General features: G+C 37.8%; 1 protein-coding gene across 1 annotated transcript in view; it reads left to right on the top strand.

Moving 5' to 3' along the window:
• Positions 1-16,092, top strand: part of LOC110096617 (protein TIFY 8) — a 46,430-nt gene that overhangs the window by 10,401 nt on the left and 19,937 nt on the right. The gene's annotated exons all lie outside the window — the stretch shown is intronic.

Below are 16,092 nucleotides of genomic sequence, written 5' to 3'. Positions count from 1 at the left end.
TCCTTGAATTTTTTCTCAAATCACGTACTGCTTCGGCCCTCGTCGTTAAAAAGAAATCGAACGAGGCTTTCATTTGTTTCTTCTTCCACTGCCGAGCCCTTCCTCAAATTGTTGTAGCCTCAGTTTTTTCCACCAACAACCCCAATCTCGTCTGTAAGCCGACTTGATCCTCCATATGCAAGATCGAGCTTCCCGGCTCGTTCTCGTTTGAACCCTACAATAGAACCTCGATCAAACAAGATCCGACCGATCCGACACCACCAGCTCTTACGCGAATCCTGCATGTCTCCAGCCTATTGCCATCCATATGACGCAATCTATCGATTTCTCCCATCTCAACTTTGCTCCGAACTACCTCAACTCGCCTCGTCCCTCGGACCGTCAAATCAGTTGCTTGATCCACATGATCCCGATTCGACTCCACATTTGAACCCAATCATCCCAGCCGAATTGCTCGACTGACTCATTTTCATCTACAATTGATATGTCGGCACTCGATCAAACTAACCCCCTTATACACTGACCCTTCACTGTGTCGTAGCCTAGCTTGCCAATCTCCTCTTCCCTGTCGTGCCGACTCCACTTCATCTCACAGTTTTCAAATTCTCTCCCCAAAAAGCTCCTGCTGCACTTAATCTCACACATCTCCACTTCACAACCAAACCAATTTAACATCCAGGGGCCCAAGCCCAAAATAGCCCGATCAAACAATCCCACAACCCCAATCTCCTCTAACAATCTTTTATTTTCATTATTGTTATTATTATTATTACTATTATTAATTATCATTAGTAATTAATAATATCAATTTTCATTATTATTGTGTTCCTTGTAGCTTAAACGTCTCTTCCACTTTTATAAGAGTTATCCTTCTTATGGGAGGATTATGTCCAAGAAATCAGTAGGTACTTGTGTTCCTTGGTTAAACAGTATTGGCAGAGGTGGTACCGTAACACTATCAGTGTGCATGATATATTATGTCGCAATGCCAAACTTTCAAGATCATTTGCACTTTCAAGGCCCACAGATGTCAGAAATGTTTTCTCTCACACAAAAGGCAGAAGAAGAAACTTTGAAACATCATGAAGTTTAGTTCGAATTTGATCAAACATCTCTTCCATTTTGCCAGGAAGAATGGTGCCCTTGTCACACAATGTTGACCTCTGTTATGAATAAAAAAAGGTAAGAGCAAATAAACAAATACATGAATGATTACCTCTTCCGCAAATCCATCCCGTATCCCTGCTGATATCAAGCCTAAGTAATGCAAAATCCAGTCGCAGAGCTATTATTCGGTGTTATTTCAGAAGCCCATACCCGCATGTGAAGGTCTTGCCTCGATCGTTGCTCTCACTTGCGTTAAAATGAGACCGAAGCCTCAGACGTCGGATCCTTCTTCCTCTCGCTCATTTTCCTTCACGCGACATCTTCCTCCAAGCCGTCCGACCTCCCTCCGACCCGAACCTTTCTCCCACAACACCAGCTTTCGAAATCCACAAGCCCTCCGACCTCGATCCGCCCTAGTCTTGATGTCCAAGCTTCTGATCTCCTCTCCTCCTCCCTCTCTATCCAAGTCAACTTATCCCCATCTGAAGCAAAATCCCGAACTCCTCTAGCCCCCAACCTTTGGATTTTCTCAAATCAAGAGAGAGAGAGAGAGAGAGAGAGAGAGAGAGAGCTTCTTCCCCATTCCTTTTCTCTAACACGAGCTCCATAGACTTCTGACCTTGACCCGCCAACCTCCTTTATCGAACCACTACAGCCGCGAGCTCCCTTCGCTTCTTGCTATTCTACCTGCCTCCCCCGAAGCCGAGCTCCTCACTTTGGTTTTCAAAAAAAAGAAGAAGCATGCCTTCTCTCACCTCGATCAATGAGCCAACCCCGTCGTCGACACAAAAAGGGTAGAAATTTCTAACTTAAAAAAAAAAATCCTACACTCGATGCTTGCAACGAACCGACAAACCGCCTACACGCTCACGTAGCATAGTAGGGAGGGAAACCGACACGGCGCTTGCGACGATGTGGGTAATCCCCGAAGCGCTCATGTAGCATGAGGGGGACGACAAATAAGTACCCATACGTAGGGAAACGACTGTGCTCCTTTGAACAGATACCTGAAGAACCTTAAACGCTCATATAGTGGGGGGGGGATTAAAGAATTTTTGTCCGCGGTATCATTTGACACCTACCTGAAGCACTCAAGTAGCTACGAGGGGAAGGCTAGTCTCTCGGATTTTCTCCTAAACGGGGGAGATGTCGGGAGGCTGTCGGAATTTGAACTGAAGATTCAAGGACTTGGACTAAATGAACAATAAGAAGACTTGATATTGAACTAATAATAACAAACTGAATCTAATTTAATTTGCATATAATTTGGAATCAAGCAAAAGACAACAAAGTATAAAGAACATGAGCTTGATTTGGATCAGATGTCAAAGATTTGAACTTAAACAAATACAAGCGAACTCAATGAACATTAAAAAAAATGACAATGAATTTGGACTCAAACTTGAGCTGAATTTGAACATGATTCGATCATTTGAACTCATGTAAGGACTTGAGTTGGACCACAGGGGACTTGAACAATACTTGGGACTACAGGGGACCTAAACATAGAACTTGAGCTTGGGTGAACTTTAAAGAGCTAAGCTCATGATGGCATGGAACTTGAAATGAACTCGAATTCGAAGTCGGATTCAAACTTGAACTCAAAAAACTTATACTTGAACTTGAATAATCACAAAGAGCTTGATTTAATAATGACATCAAATTTCCGATAAATGATGATGAGTTGCCATTTTGAATGCAAATGTTAATCAAGGAAAGACTTGGAAACATTCAAATTTCATATAAGCAACCAAAGACTCTTGGTGTATGAAGCATTAACATCTCATTCATTAGCAATGAAATTAAAATGAATTGTAAATCAAACTTTTGTGAATTATTGAAGCTGATAAAACATCAATAAGCATGAATGAGGAAGTTGTAATGAGTATACCTCACCTTCGAGTTATGAAAGGTGAAGCGATAAGAGTACAACTTGATTACCAATGATGGTTCAATGTCCTCTTCAATGAATATCATTGTAAGCAACAAGGTGAAGCACTTCGATCATGAATGATAACCAATATGGAGTGAACAAACGAGGCACATAGATGATGTTGATTGCAGTGATTTCTTATGACACTCTTAACTCATCCATGGGCCAAGTTCAAATTATCTATACTTACAAACCTAAATACAATACAGGGAACAAAGTCCAAATTCCGAATGATAAATACACATGAAAGGAATATATGATTGGGTCCAAACCCTGATGATTAACCAAGAATGAATCTTGAATAGTTGAGCAAACATAAAAATGCAAATGCCAATTAAAGTTCCGAAGTATTTGATTGAATATCAACAAGCAAATGCTGCATCTCTTGGCTACCATTATTATATAGTTATCTATATAAAGCCTTGTTATCAAAGCCGATCAACTCACAAGCAAGTACAGTAATCCATGAACGGGTGACAACATTGAATGAATTATGAATGCATTGATACACTTAAAAACAATATATGGAGATATAATCACCTCTATGAAGTTAATTATGCAAGCAAATACATTTGTCCCATACAAGTGGAGGGATTTGGCATGCAAGTGGATATAATAATTCACCAGTCAATAAGGCATGAAATATATACAGATGAACGTAATGGCGTCTCCATCATCAACAACGATTCAACTCTGAGAGGATGCAACTATGAAGGATATTAAATGCAAACAAACAACAGTCGCCAGTGGAGGATGAACAATTACAAGCAATGAGTAATGATGAATAAGTTCTTTTCATCCTATTTATCAATAACAAGCAAGATGAATACATAGTTTGATGGTCGAATTGCATCTGGTGTAGGCATTTATGATTCGTTGAAGAATGCTTGCCACACAAGCAACATACTATCTATAAGTGAATATAAGGAAAATTGTAATGAAGGAGAACACCTACATGCAGCATTGGTGAAAAAAAAAAGTCAATGATATTGCGGGAAGCCCATCACACATGAGCAAAGGCATATACATACAAATGTGAGGGGAAGTTTCTTTCATGTGGAAGTCCAGTCAAAGATTACGATGAACTGTAGTGGATGCTAAACCTTTTCATAGTTAGCAATTACTTAATATCATTCAAAAACACTGATTCCTTACAACCAGGAAGATTCAATACATAGTGAAAACGATGATTTGACACATTTAGAGGCGTTCAAGTGGATGCTAACACACTGCAGTGCGCTCATCAGAGTTAATAACTTAGGTGTGACAAATGTGCTGTTAAAGATTAATGCAAAGTTTGGTGGCCCAAACTCACAATTACAAATAAAGAATACATGCTCCATTCCAACTATCCCAGGGGCTGCAACAATCAGTTTATGAATGAATATCTCGTATATTTATTCTATACGATATGATCTACTTGTAATCGCTGCAATGTGAAATTTCATGATACCAATTGAAATTGCTCTGATACAAATTGAAATTGCTCTGATACAAATTAAAATTAATAGATGCGCCAAGAGGGGGGGGGGGGGCTGAATTGGACTATTAAAAAAAATTCTTAAACAAAAAATAAATATCTTTTTATATCTTTATGAGAAAACGAATTTCATTCATAATAAAAAGATAGATTATCAATTTCACCCACAGAATTAATCGTAATAAAAATGAATGCCGAAATAAAGTGCGAAAAAAGTAAAGGAAAGAGTACACCGATTTATAGTGGTTCGGTCAAACCATGACCTACATCCACTCCCCGGAGGAACCCTCCGAGTATTATACTAAACCTTTAGTGATTCTCCTTTATCCCCCACAGCTAGGCGGAGATGACTTTACAAAATCACTTCCACCTTCCCTGGTGCGGCGGAGGAGCCGGGTCCTTTGATACCAACGAGATCTTCTTCTTTTCAAAACTTCCTTCAAGACAAACCTTGAATCCGATGGTATTGAGGTGCAAGCTCGCCGGAGCAACCATGTGAAATCTCCTTCACACTCCCTTGAAATCTCCTCCAAGGATCTTCTCCCTCTCTCAAACTCCACCCTTTCCTCTCTCCCTTTCAAATCCTCTCTTCAAGTTTTCTCCAAAAGAACGAAGACACAATGGATGCCAAAGACTCTTACAAAGTCTTATGAGAGTGCTTAAATAGAGGGCTCAAAAAACCCTAAAAAACTAAATTTAGCCGCCAAAGATCGTACTGTACGATCGTAAGATCGTCCAATACTATGTGCAGAAATTTACCTGTTAGTATTATATGATGTACAGTCAGTACTGTACGAACAGTTCAATTGCAGTTCGTACTGTACGATGTCTGGTATGATGTTCTGTACGAACAGTTCAATAAAAGTGCAGTTCGTCCAGGACGAAGCATGTGACGGCCATAATTGTCTCTGTTGATCGTACAGCACTATCAAGTTAGTACAGTACGATGAAAATATCAAAATTAAACCGTTTTGATTGAATAATCAGAGGATTAAATTAGGTAATATTTTAAACATCGTATAGTACAATCATGATCGTACAATACGATTAGAACAACTTTCCAAATTCAAATTTTTGCCTAATTTAATGGACGACGGGCTTTCTAATTATAACAGATCGTACAGTACGATGCGGTGTTCGTACAGTACGATTAGTTATATTTTAAAAATATTTTTTTTTAGGAAAATAAAATATTTTAATTAATTTTTGTTACACCTGATCGTATTACATTAAAAAAATTAGGGGAAAGCTTTCTTTTTTTTTTAAAAAACAAAAACTAAATAACAACAAAAATTAAAAAGAAATACAACCAACTACAATACTTTCTCCGCCTTTGACATTATCAAAAAGGAGAGAAAAAGCAAATATAAAATAACAATATAATAACGAACCACAAACATATAATTATGATTACAATATAATAAAAAAACACACACAAAATGATAAACAAACATACAAAGCAAATAAATGAAACACATAAACAAACCTTAACATACTTATACCTCATCGACTTGCTCCTGTTCTGATGATTCAAAAACTATGTCTGCCCAGGAGACTTTTTTCTTTCTATCTTTTCCCCAAATTACAATCGGTTTATTTTTACTCTTTTCCTTTGGAGGAAGAGTTTTAAGTTAGGGCATTCAGACTTTAAATGTCCGGGTTTCCTACACCCAAAACAAATAACGTTAGTGGAAATCATCGTAGTCTTACCATTTCTACATTTGTTCCACTTTTGTTGACGTTTTTTCTTGTGTTTTAGTAGGCTTTCCAATTTGCTTGTTGAGTCATTACTTTCGTCATCTACTAAGCCAACTTTCTCCGTATTTTCAATTTTTAGTACTATAGTCTTCTCATCACCTGCAGCCAAAAGTCTTTGACTCACACTTTGCTCGTAAGCAATGAGTGAGCCTATTAGATCATCTATAAAATAAGCATTCAAATCTTTTGATTCACATATAGCCGTGACTTTAATTCCAAAACTTTAAACACCTTCCAAAAATCCAAAACTTCAAACACCTCCCAAATGCCCACAAAAGCTCGAATACCCAAAAATCCAACAACTTCCAAAAATCATCAAGCTCAAAATATTTAAAATTAAAATAATCCATTCAAATACACTTAAAGCAAAATCCATCCACGCTCCGCAACAGTTTACCGAGGTGGATAAATTTAAAACTACTTCATCTCACATAGAGCCAATGCTTAGTCAAAAATATAACTTGGATCCATTCTCAAACAATTTTCTGCCAATAAGGATATGGTACGTGTCCTCTAGCCGGCGGTTTTGCCGCCAAATGGCACTTAGGATAAACGGTTATGATCCGGGGCCCTCTGAATCGAGTGGTTTTGCCACCAAATGGCACTACGAAAGATCGGTTATGGCCAGAGCCAATACGCTTCTTAGTGGCATCAAATCCTTGAAATATGAATCAATACGATATAATTGATAGGGGCATAAAGCTCTCTATTAGCTAATGTGCATTCAAATTTATGCCCTTAAATAAACATTCACCTCGAGTCTACAAGGTACCCTTAGACGAAGCAACTCATGGTTGCCGACAAGGATCCTGTTTATAGAAGAGTCATTGAAACTCCCCGAAACTGAATTCCATTAAAACTCCCCCGAAGAAAAAAAAACACAGCGGGTGGAGGCCGGGGCCGAATTTTCAGAGCCCACACACAAGGGTTCTCTTCGAAGAGTCAACCGATGCTCATATTTGTTATATGCTATTGTATACTTTTTTGTCCACTGGGTTCTTCCACAATGTACCCATTGTTGTTATCCACAAATGGATCTTGTTTATTTATAGGGACCGATTGTAGTCAGTACGATGTCTTGGAAGTGTTCGTAGAAGAGCCATTATTCCTGCATCATATCCATTTTTCACCAATCTTAGATGGGTTGATGAACTTATTTGCAGTGACAGGTCTTCCACTATTGATTGGCAGTGCTGCCGTCTCAATATACAGGCGTAGTTGCTTGTGTTTCGGGATTTCATTAGTACATGCGGTAGTCACCTATGAGCTCTGCAAACTTATTGTTGTTGTTTGTAAGCACAATACATTTGACCTTGAAGGGATTATTGTAAGATTCCATTTCATTCATCAGCATGTTGACACCGACCGTTGCAGGTTATAGATTGTAGGCACACATCTCCAACAATTTTTTGTAGGTGTCCTGTGTACTTGTGTCCACAGGGGATTTGCTGTACTCATGATATGCCCACTGTTGTTATCTGCAAGTATCATATCAATTGTACTTATTTATCTGCTCATCCTTATCGACTGCAGGGGTGACTTGGCACCTATTGTGAGTTGCTTCGTTGTCGCCCGTAGTTGAATCATTATAACCTGACAGACTTTCTACAGTCGATTGTAGGTGTTTTGCATTTGCTACGAATTAACCATCCTTGTTTGCAGGGTATTGGTGTACTTGCCAGATATTTGCTTGCAGATGATTATAACTTCTTCAAATGCACTTAATTGGCTATTCAGTACATGTCCGACTATTGTTGTTTGTATGGTTGAATGTACTTCTAGGGTACTATCGTTGTTAGTTGTATGGATATCGTTGTTAGTTGTATGGATATCCCAATGTTTGATGCTTGCTACATATACTTGCATAATAACCACCTTCACCATTCGCATGTGGGCTTTGTGCACTTCTCGCAATAGCATTAGTTATATATAGGTTGTTGATGTTAACTTTAAGGCATTACTGTACTCAGTACCTGTTGTATGTTTCGTAATTGACTGATGTTAGTTCCAAGTCAATCACATCTGAAAGTTCTCCACCACAAGTCCTTTATTTGTTCATTATATTCATTTGAATGCATTATGTTATTATTTGATATTTGCATTTTCATCTTGATTGTGTATTCTAGCATTAGAATTCAATTTCTTGTAGTTCAGTTCAAGTCGGATCCCTTGTTGTTCAAGTTCTATGCATTCATGCTCAGGTATAAGTCCTCTATGTTGCTGCTCAAGGTAGGTCTTTTTATTGTTCAAGTCTTGTATACTTTAGTTTAAATTTTGGCAGCATATTGGCATATCCCCCGTTTAGGAGAAATCACAGGAAACTAGGCCATCCCACCACGCTACTCGAGCGTGTATAGTAGGTGTCGGGGGATACCAAGCCGTACATCTTTCATCCCACCACATAACAAGAGCGTGTATTAGGTCTTCAAAAGTACCCGTATGAGAACACAAGTGGCTTTCCCCAACACGCTACAAGAGCGTGTATAGAGCTAACTCACCTCGCCGTATGCGTCGCATCGGCTCCCTTCTACTGTGTTATAAGAATGCGTATAGATGTTCTACGGTCAGCAGCAAAGCCGAAAATGGGATTTAAAATATTATACCTTGCGTAGAAGTCGTCAGTGATGTTGATATCGAGGTCAAGGACTGAGGTCTTGTGGTACTCGAGGTTTTCCCCACCACGCTACAAGAGCATGTGTAGGTCCTACCCGCCTCGTCGCGCCTGTCGCTCCGTATTCCCCCCATTATGCTACAAGAGAGTGTATAGGGGGTCCATCGGCGCATCATGCACACCGAGGACGGGATTTGGAACTTTATACCTTCACGGCTAGCGACCTCTTGTTGCTTCTAATCAAAGTGTTGTAACTTCTGATCCCACAGGAAGGGAAAGTCGTTGAAGGGACGAGTTCAAATAACGACTCAGGAGCCAAAAAGGCACGTGTAAGGGCGAAAGTTACCTTCATAACCAGCGGAGCTCCCATTATTGCTTTCGATCAAATGTCGTAACTTTTGATCCAACTAGAAGAGAACGCCGTAGGTGGAGTGAAGTCGATCAGCCGCGAAGAAGCACACGAGAGGGAGAGGTTTTAGACGGAGCAGCTGAAGGTTTCTTCTCCTCCCCTTTTTAATGACAGGGTAAGGTATGGCATAGGACAAGCGGCATCGTGCGGGGAAGCATTGTTAACATGCGATGAATGACACTTGATTATCTTACTCGCAAGATTTTAGCAATTTTGTGGATCGTGCGAGGCGGCTTCTGTTATAACTGCATAGCTGAAATCTATGATAATTATTATTGTTGTTATTTTTAGAATATAATCATTCATATTGGATCTTCTTACAGGTTAATTAGCTTCCGCTTTTGAAAACATTGCTGTCATATTAGTGTGCTTATGAACAAGTTCACTTAGGCTTAATATCTTTATCGAACTTTCAATTGGTATCAGAGCGGCACTCAAAAATAGTATTTTAGAAAACTTAGGGAAAATGATCCATGGCACATTTCAGAAATAGGAACACCGTGGAAGGTTACTCTATTATTCGTCCATCTTTATTTGACAATATACCATTTAACTTTTAAAAAATTCAAATGTTTACAGTTCTACAATCTATTGATTTCCGCATGTGGTTCTTAGTACTTGAAGGTTACACTTTACCATCCCGTTTCATTTATGGCATTAAAACTAAATTATCGTTCGATGAATGGAGCAATGAGGATTTGGACTTAGCTCAATTGAATGCAAAGTGTTTGTACAATTTTTTTTTTGTTTTAAAATATGAGGACTATATGCGAGTATCTACCTATATTACGGGAAATGAAATATGAGATAGACTTTGCATTACATATGAGGGAACTAGTGAAGTAAAGCAATCTAGATTAAATATCTTACTGCATGATTACGAACTATTTCACTTGAAACCTTGCGAGTCAATATCAGAAATGTGCATTAAGTTCATACAGATAGTGACATCCCTGCATGCATTGGGTAGAGAACTCTCTAATTTTTAAAAAGTCTATAAAATTTTATGTTGCCTACCTAATGCGTATGATGCTAAAGTTACTGTGATCTCAGAATCAACATATTTAAATATTTATTTTATTGATAATTTGCTTGGGACACACATTGCCTACGAGCAAGATGTAAGTCAATGACTTTTGTATGCAGGTGATGAGAAAGCTATAGTGTTAAAAGCAAAAGACATAAAAATGACTTAGGAGATGATGAGAATGAGCAGATCATGTTAATAACAAGCCAATTCAAAAGTCTCTTGAAGCACAAGTGTGAACAAAAGTGGAGCAAATGTAAAAATGGTAAATATGACAAGTTGGCTTCTAACATTATTCGTTTTGTATGTAGGAAAACTAGACATCTAAAATACGAATGCCCCAATTTGAAAATAATATATGTTTGCAAATTCAATCAATAATGTTGCCATTAAAAAAAGATATTATTGCAACTCGGGTTTTCGACGAACTTGTGTAGTTTGTGTGAGGGAGAAGACCCTTGTGGGTTTCAAGGGAGTGTGAAAGGGAGTTTCACACGGTTGCTCTGGCGAACTTGCACCTGACTTCCTCCATGTGTTAAAGTTTGCTATTGGATCTTCCTATAAATTAGCTTTCGCATCAAAGTGAAAGTATTGCTTTCATATTAGTGTGCTTAGAGGCAAGTTCACTTAGGCTTAATATTCTTATCGAATTTTCAAATTATTGATCTATCCCTTGGGAAATGAAAGAAAGATGAGTCATCAACTATGTTGCACCGTACGGATACGACACGATACGGATACGGGACACGTCAATTCTTAAAAATACAGGATACGGGTACGGCACGGACACGACATTATAATTTATAAATCATACATGAAAATTAAGAAAGCAATCAAAGCATAATATTTGAAATTACAAAAAAAAAAAGACAACAACATCATTTGTGGCCTTGTAGCTTATAATATCAAAATATAAGTAAGCATTAAATGTCTAATACAACAACAAAAGCATAAACATAAATTATCTAGCACATGAAGTTTCAACAATTCAATAGAAGGAATGATATAATTATCTTCTTCATTGGTTTGTCTTTGACTTCTATATCATCTTCAATAAATATCATAGCTTCTAATTCAGGCTCATCAAGTGAAAGATTAGTAATTTTTAATATTTTCATATCATCAAGAGACTCAAATCCATCTCGGAAATGAGAGAATCTTGCTCGCAACCGCGGAAGTAAATATGACACGTCTTTTTTTTTTTGGATTTTCGCGTATCGGATACGCGTGTCCTTTTGAAATTAAATAGTATTTTAATTGGATATGGCTTTGGCGTATCTGACACGTATCGGTGGAGTATCGGAGGCGTATCCGTGTATTAGTGTATTGGATACAGCACGCCTTCATAAGTAGGTGTATCGGTGCAACATACTCATCAACAATGTATGTAACTCGCTGATGCAACTTGAATATGAAGTGTGAACAATAGTTAGAAGAGTAGTATGTCATTCAGTTATTGATGGGAAACATTGATGATAAGATGCAACCATTTTTATGCATGACCTCTATTACCACATTTCAAGATCTGCTGGATAGGGTGACAAAATTCGAAAAATTGAATTTATCAAAATAAGAAAACCACTGACAAAATACTAGAAGGCTAAAATATCGGATGCCAAAAAAAGTGAAGCCTACTCTGCATTCTCTTTCAGGACTGATAAGAGAAGACAGGTGGTGTATGAAGTCGATAAAGGCAAACAGACAATTTATAATATAAATAAAGGCAAGTAGTCGATGGATTATAAAAATAAGAAACTGGCCTACAACCCTAATCCCCATCCAAAGATGTTAAGGGGAAAAAAAGAAAAAAATTAAGAAAGGGAAATGACAAGACTCGAACTTTCTTTGGTGGAGGAGGATGCTAGAGGCTAACAATAAGAATTGGTGATCGAACGTTACCATCCCTCAAAGAAAAAAATGAATAAAGAATATCCTTTTAAGAGGGAAAGCGTCACTTAGTTGTTTTGACAAACACTCAGAGTGAGTTTATAATTGTTGTAATGCAAGAGACCTTAAAAATGTAATCATAATGGTAACCCAAATTATTGCCCGTGTCATTGGGTAATTAGCCATCCTTTTGAAGATTGTCACGTCTTCAATAATTGGCTAGAATGAAAATAAAAGAAGGGAGAATTCATATTATCAGACAATGTGTTTGTTCATCCCAAAAGCGAATTAGCTAGGTGGATACATCTTCTTTCGTACCCCCAACTAGAGAAAAAGCTAAAAGGAGCCAGCTCAAGATGAGCAGTGGGAGACCGTAGCCTCCAAGAAGACGGTGAGATGTTAAAGTATATCGAAGGAGTTCCTTTTATTTGGTGGAGGTCTCGTACTGAGCTAGTGATAGATTTAAAGTGGTTGTCTGTCTTAGATGCATCTACTTCCAAGCGACACCCTAGCTAGACTAGCTTATCGTATTCTAGCAAAGCAAGGTCAAAATCTATCAAGAGAAAAATCTAGTTGAAAATGCCAAAAGAGAAAAAGACAACAACCCAAAAGTCTATAGATTGTTTGTATGATTACTATCATACCGTAAGGCGGCCTATTAAGCTTGTTGCCTTCATGTCGGAGCTTAAAATGGACGAAGCAGAAGGAGAGGAAGACTTGCTTCCTATGGAGACGTGCCGAGTTATCTAGGTGACATCGAACATGTCGACAAAAGTAGAATATGCTGAGGAAGCAACTCTTGAATTTTGTCTGATGGTGTCATCAATGAACACTATAGTTCAGAGGAAGATTTATACTTCCCAAATGGGGATGAATTAGAACCTGACAAAACATCACAGATGGAGCTTGTAAAGTTGGATGGTAATTTTGAATTTACAAATGAATCTTCTGAGGTGACTAAAACTAGTTATGAAGCAGATGCTTCATCAGGTGAATATGTCAGATGATGTTGCTCAAGTACAGTTATGAAGCGACAAGATACTGCTGTCTCCACCATAGAAGGGGGTGTCCATTAAGGACAACATAAAAGAAATAATCTTCAGTGAAGAGATTATTTCTAAAGATCCCAAGAAGAATTCTACTTCAAACAAAGAGATAGATTATAATATCATATCTCATTTAAGGAAAAATCCCATCACAACTTAGTATATACGACACTCATCTAATGTCTGAAGATCTTTGGGAAATTTTGACTTAGGCTCTCAAAAATCCTGGAAATTATGAAGCGTACTTTGTTGAATGTTGCATTACTGAGATTCTACAGGCTCGAAATAAGTCAATTATCACTTTCGTCGAGGATGATTTCATTCTCGGATTGACATATCACAATCACCTTCTTTATGCTATTATAGAGAGCGACGACATCATAATCAGTTGAATCCTGATTGACCCCGAATCTTTTATAAACCTCATAAGCCTAAATGCATTGAAATCACTATACCTTGATGTGCATCATCTTAGGCAGGACAAGCTGATGGTGCATGATTTTAACGACGAGGGATAAAAGCTTATGGGGTCATTCATACCCCCTCTTGTATTTGGAGAACTTTATACAAAGGTCAAATTTCACGTGATCGACACGAATATCTCATTCAAGGCACTTCTGGGTTGTCTGTGGTTATATGAATATGACATTGCCCCGTGAACTCTACACAGTGCATGAAGTATCTTCGAGACGGAGAGGAGTTTAGGGTCCCTGGTGATATACAACCCTTTGTAGTACATGAATTGAAAATATATTAAGATGCAAATTATTTCATTCCAAAAGAGCCAAAGCCATCAAGCTCTCTTGAAGCCAAGGCATCAAACTCAAAAGCTACAAAATGGCCCAAGTAAGAAGGTGAGAGAAAGCAAGCGGGGAGAAAGAAGACAATGTTGACTCTTTCCAAAGTAGTTATTACATCTAAACCAAACAGAGCTATGCCTCACTTGGGGAGTGACACTGAAGAAGATGACTGATGACGTTACCCCCGTCAAATCCAAGAACCACTAGTTTTTAATCAAAGTGAAGAAGGTGAAATGCTCATATTTTGATTATGACTACGAGTCTATCTATGCGAGCAAAGTTTTCTGTCTTCCAATAAGGATATGTAACTTATTAATATCAGAGAGCATATTCGTGGTTACGCCTCCTCCGCTCGACATTTAAAGGAAATTATCACTCGCAAGGTGTATAATGTCGAGGAACTAAAAACATTTTATGTACCCCTCTAAGCAAAAATACTAATCCAGTGAGTCTATTCTATAAATCCGGAGATCGCCTACAAGGGAATTTTGACTGGCTCATCAAGCTCATTGATTCTAAAGAGATAATTCCTACAAGGATACGTAGGTATTATCCTAGAAGAATTTGAAGGGTGATGCAGAAATAAGTGGTTCACGCCGGTGTCACTAAACGATGAACTTGCCTTATTCTAAAGTTATGTTATCATAAAAGTCCTCTCATATCACGAAAGAAGGATACCCTTGTAAGAGTAGGTGTCAGATTTATTGCGAAAGTATCCTTGGAAGGAGTTTTATTATGCAATAACTTGTGAGAAAGCTGAATTCGATGACAACGATGAGGAAGGGCTCTACAATCTTTCAAATGATTAGCCTGTTGAAGCTAAACCTACACCAGAAGATCTCGAAAATGCTGGACAAACTACCACGATGGACTTGTTAAAAGAAGTTAACTTAGGGACTGAGGAAGATCCTCGCCCGACCTTTATTAGTACCCTTCTCACCGAAGATCAAGTTGAAGAAATAAAAAATCTTTGTGAATTCAGGGATTGCTTTGCCTGTACATATGTTGAGATTCCAGGCTTATCCCCCGATGTAAAAGTTCATAGATTAGCTGTTAAACCATATGCAATGCCCGTCAAGCAAGTTCCAAGGAGAAGATTAGAAATTGAAGAACAGTTGATTACAAAGACGAAAAGCTTATAGATGCAGGCTTCATTTGTGAAGAAATATATGCTGATTGGATTGCTAATATTGTCCCCATTAAGAAGAAGAATAGTCAGATCCTTATTTGCATTGACTTTAGGGACCTTAACAGGGCATGTCTAAAAAATGATATTTCACTCCCAGTATCAAAGCTATTAGTGTATAACATGTCTTACTATGATATGTTTTCTTCTATGTTGCACTGATACGAATATGGAGACACGAATACGCACGATACGAATACGGCGACGCGAATACGACACGATACGAATACGAGACACGTCAATTCTTAAAAATATAGGATACTGGTACGGCACAAATACATCATTATAATTTATAAATCATACATAAAAAATAAGATAACAATAAAAGCATAATATTTGATATGACAAAAAAAAATGAAAGCAAAATCATTTGTAGCTTGGTAGCTTATAATATCAAAATAAAAGAAAGTATTGAGTCAAGGGAAGAGTTAAAACTCATTGCCTAATAAGAATTATGTGGTATGATTCGACTAATTATGTTGTTGCATGATTTGGTGGCATGCTTATTGAATAACATATAAGAGCTAAACTTCTTTTTTTTCCCATTTAAGAAGACATACTAGTCACAATAACATGATATTTTTAATGCATGAAATAAAAATCAAAGCATTACAAATGCAAAATAATTTGATATCCTAATATCCTATTTTTTAGTAAACAAACATCAATATAAATGGCTCGCGGGTTCGAAAATGAGAGAACCTTGCTTGCAACCGCGGAAGTAAATATGACGTGTCTTTTTTCGTCTTTCAACAGACACACGTATCCATGTCCTTTTGAAATTAAATAGTATTTTAATTGGATACGGCTTTGATGTATCCAACACGTATCGGTGCTGTATCGGATGT

This window comes from Dendrobium catenatum, unplaced genomic scaffold, assembly GCF_001605985.2.
Source record: "Dendrobium catenatum unplaced genomic scaffold, ASM160598v2 fragScaff_scaffold_847, whole genome shotgun sequence".
NCBI classification, from domain to species: domain Eukaryota; kingdom Viridiplantae; phylum Streptophyta; class Magnoliopsida; order Asparagales; family Orchidaceae; genus Dendrobium; species Dendrobium catenatum.
Note: the sequence above shows the minus strand (reverse complement) of the source record. Positions and strands in the feature narration are given on the sequence as shown.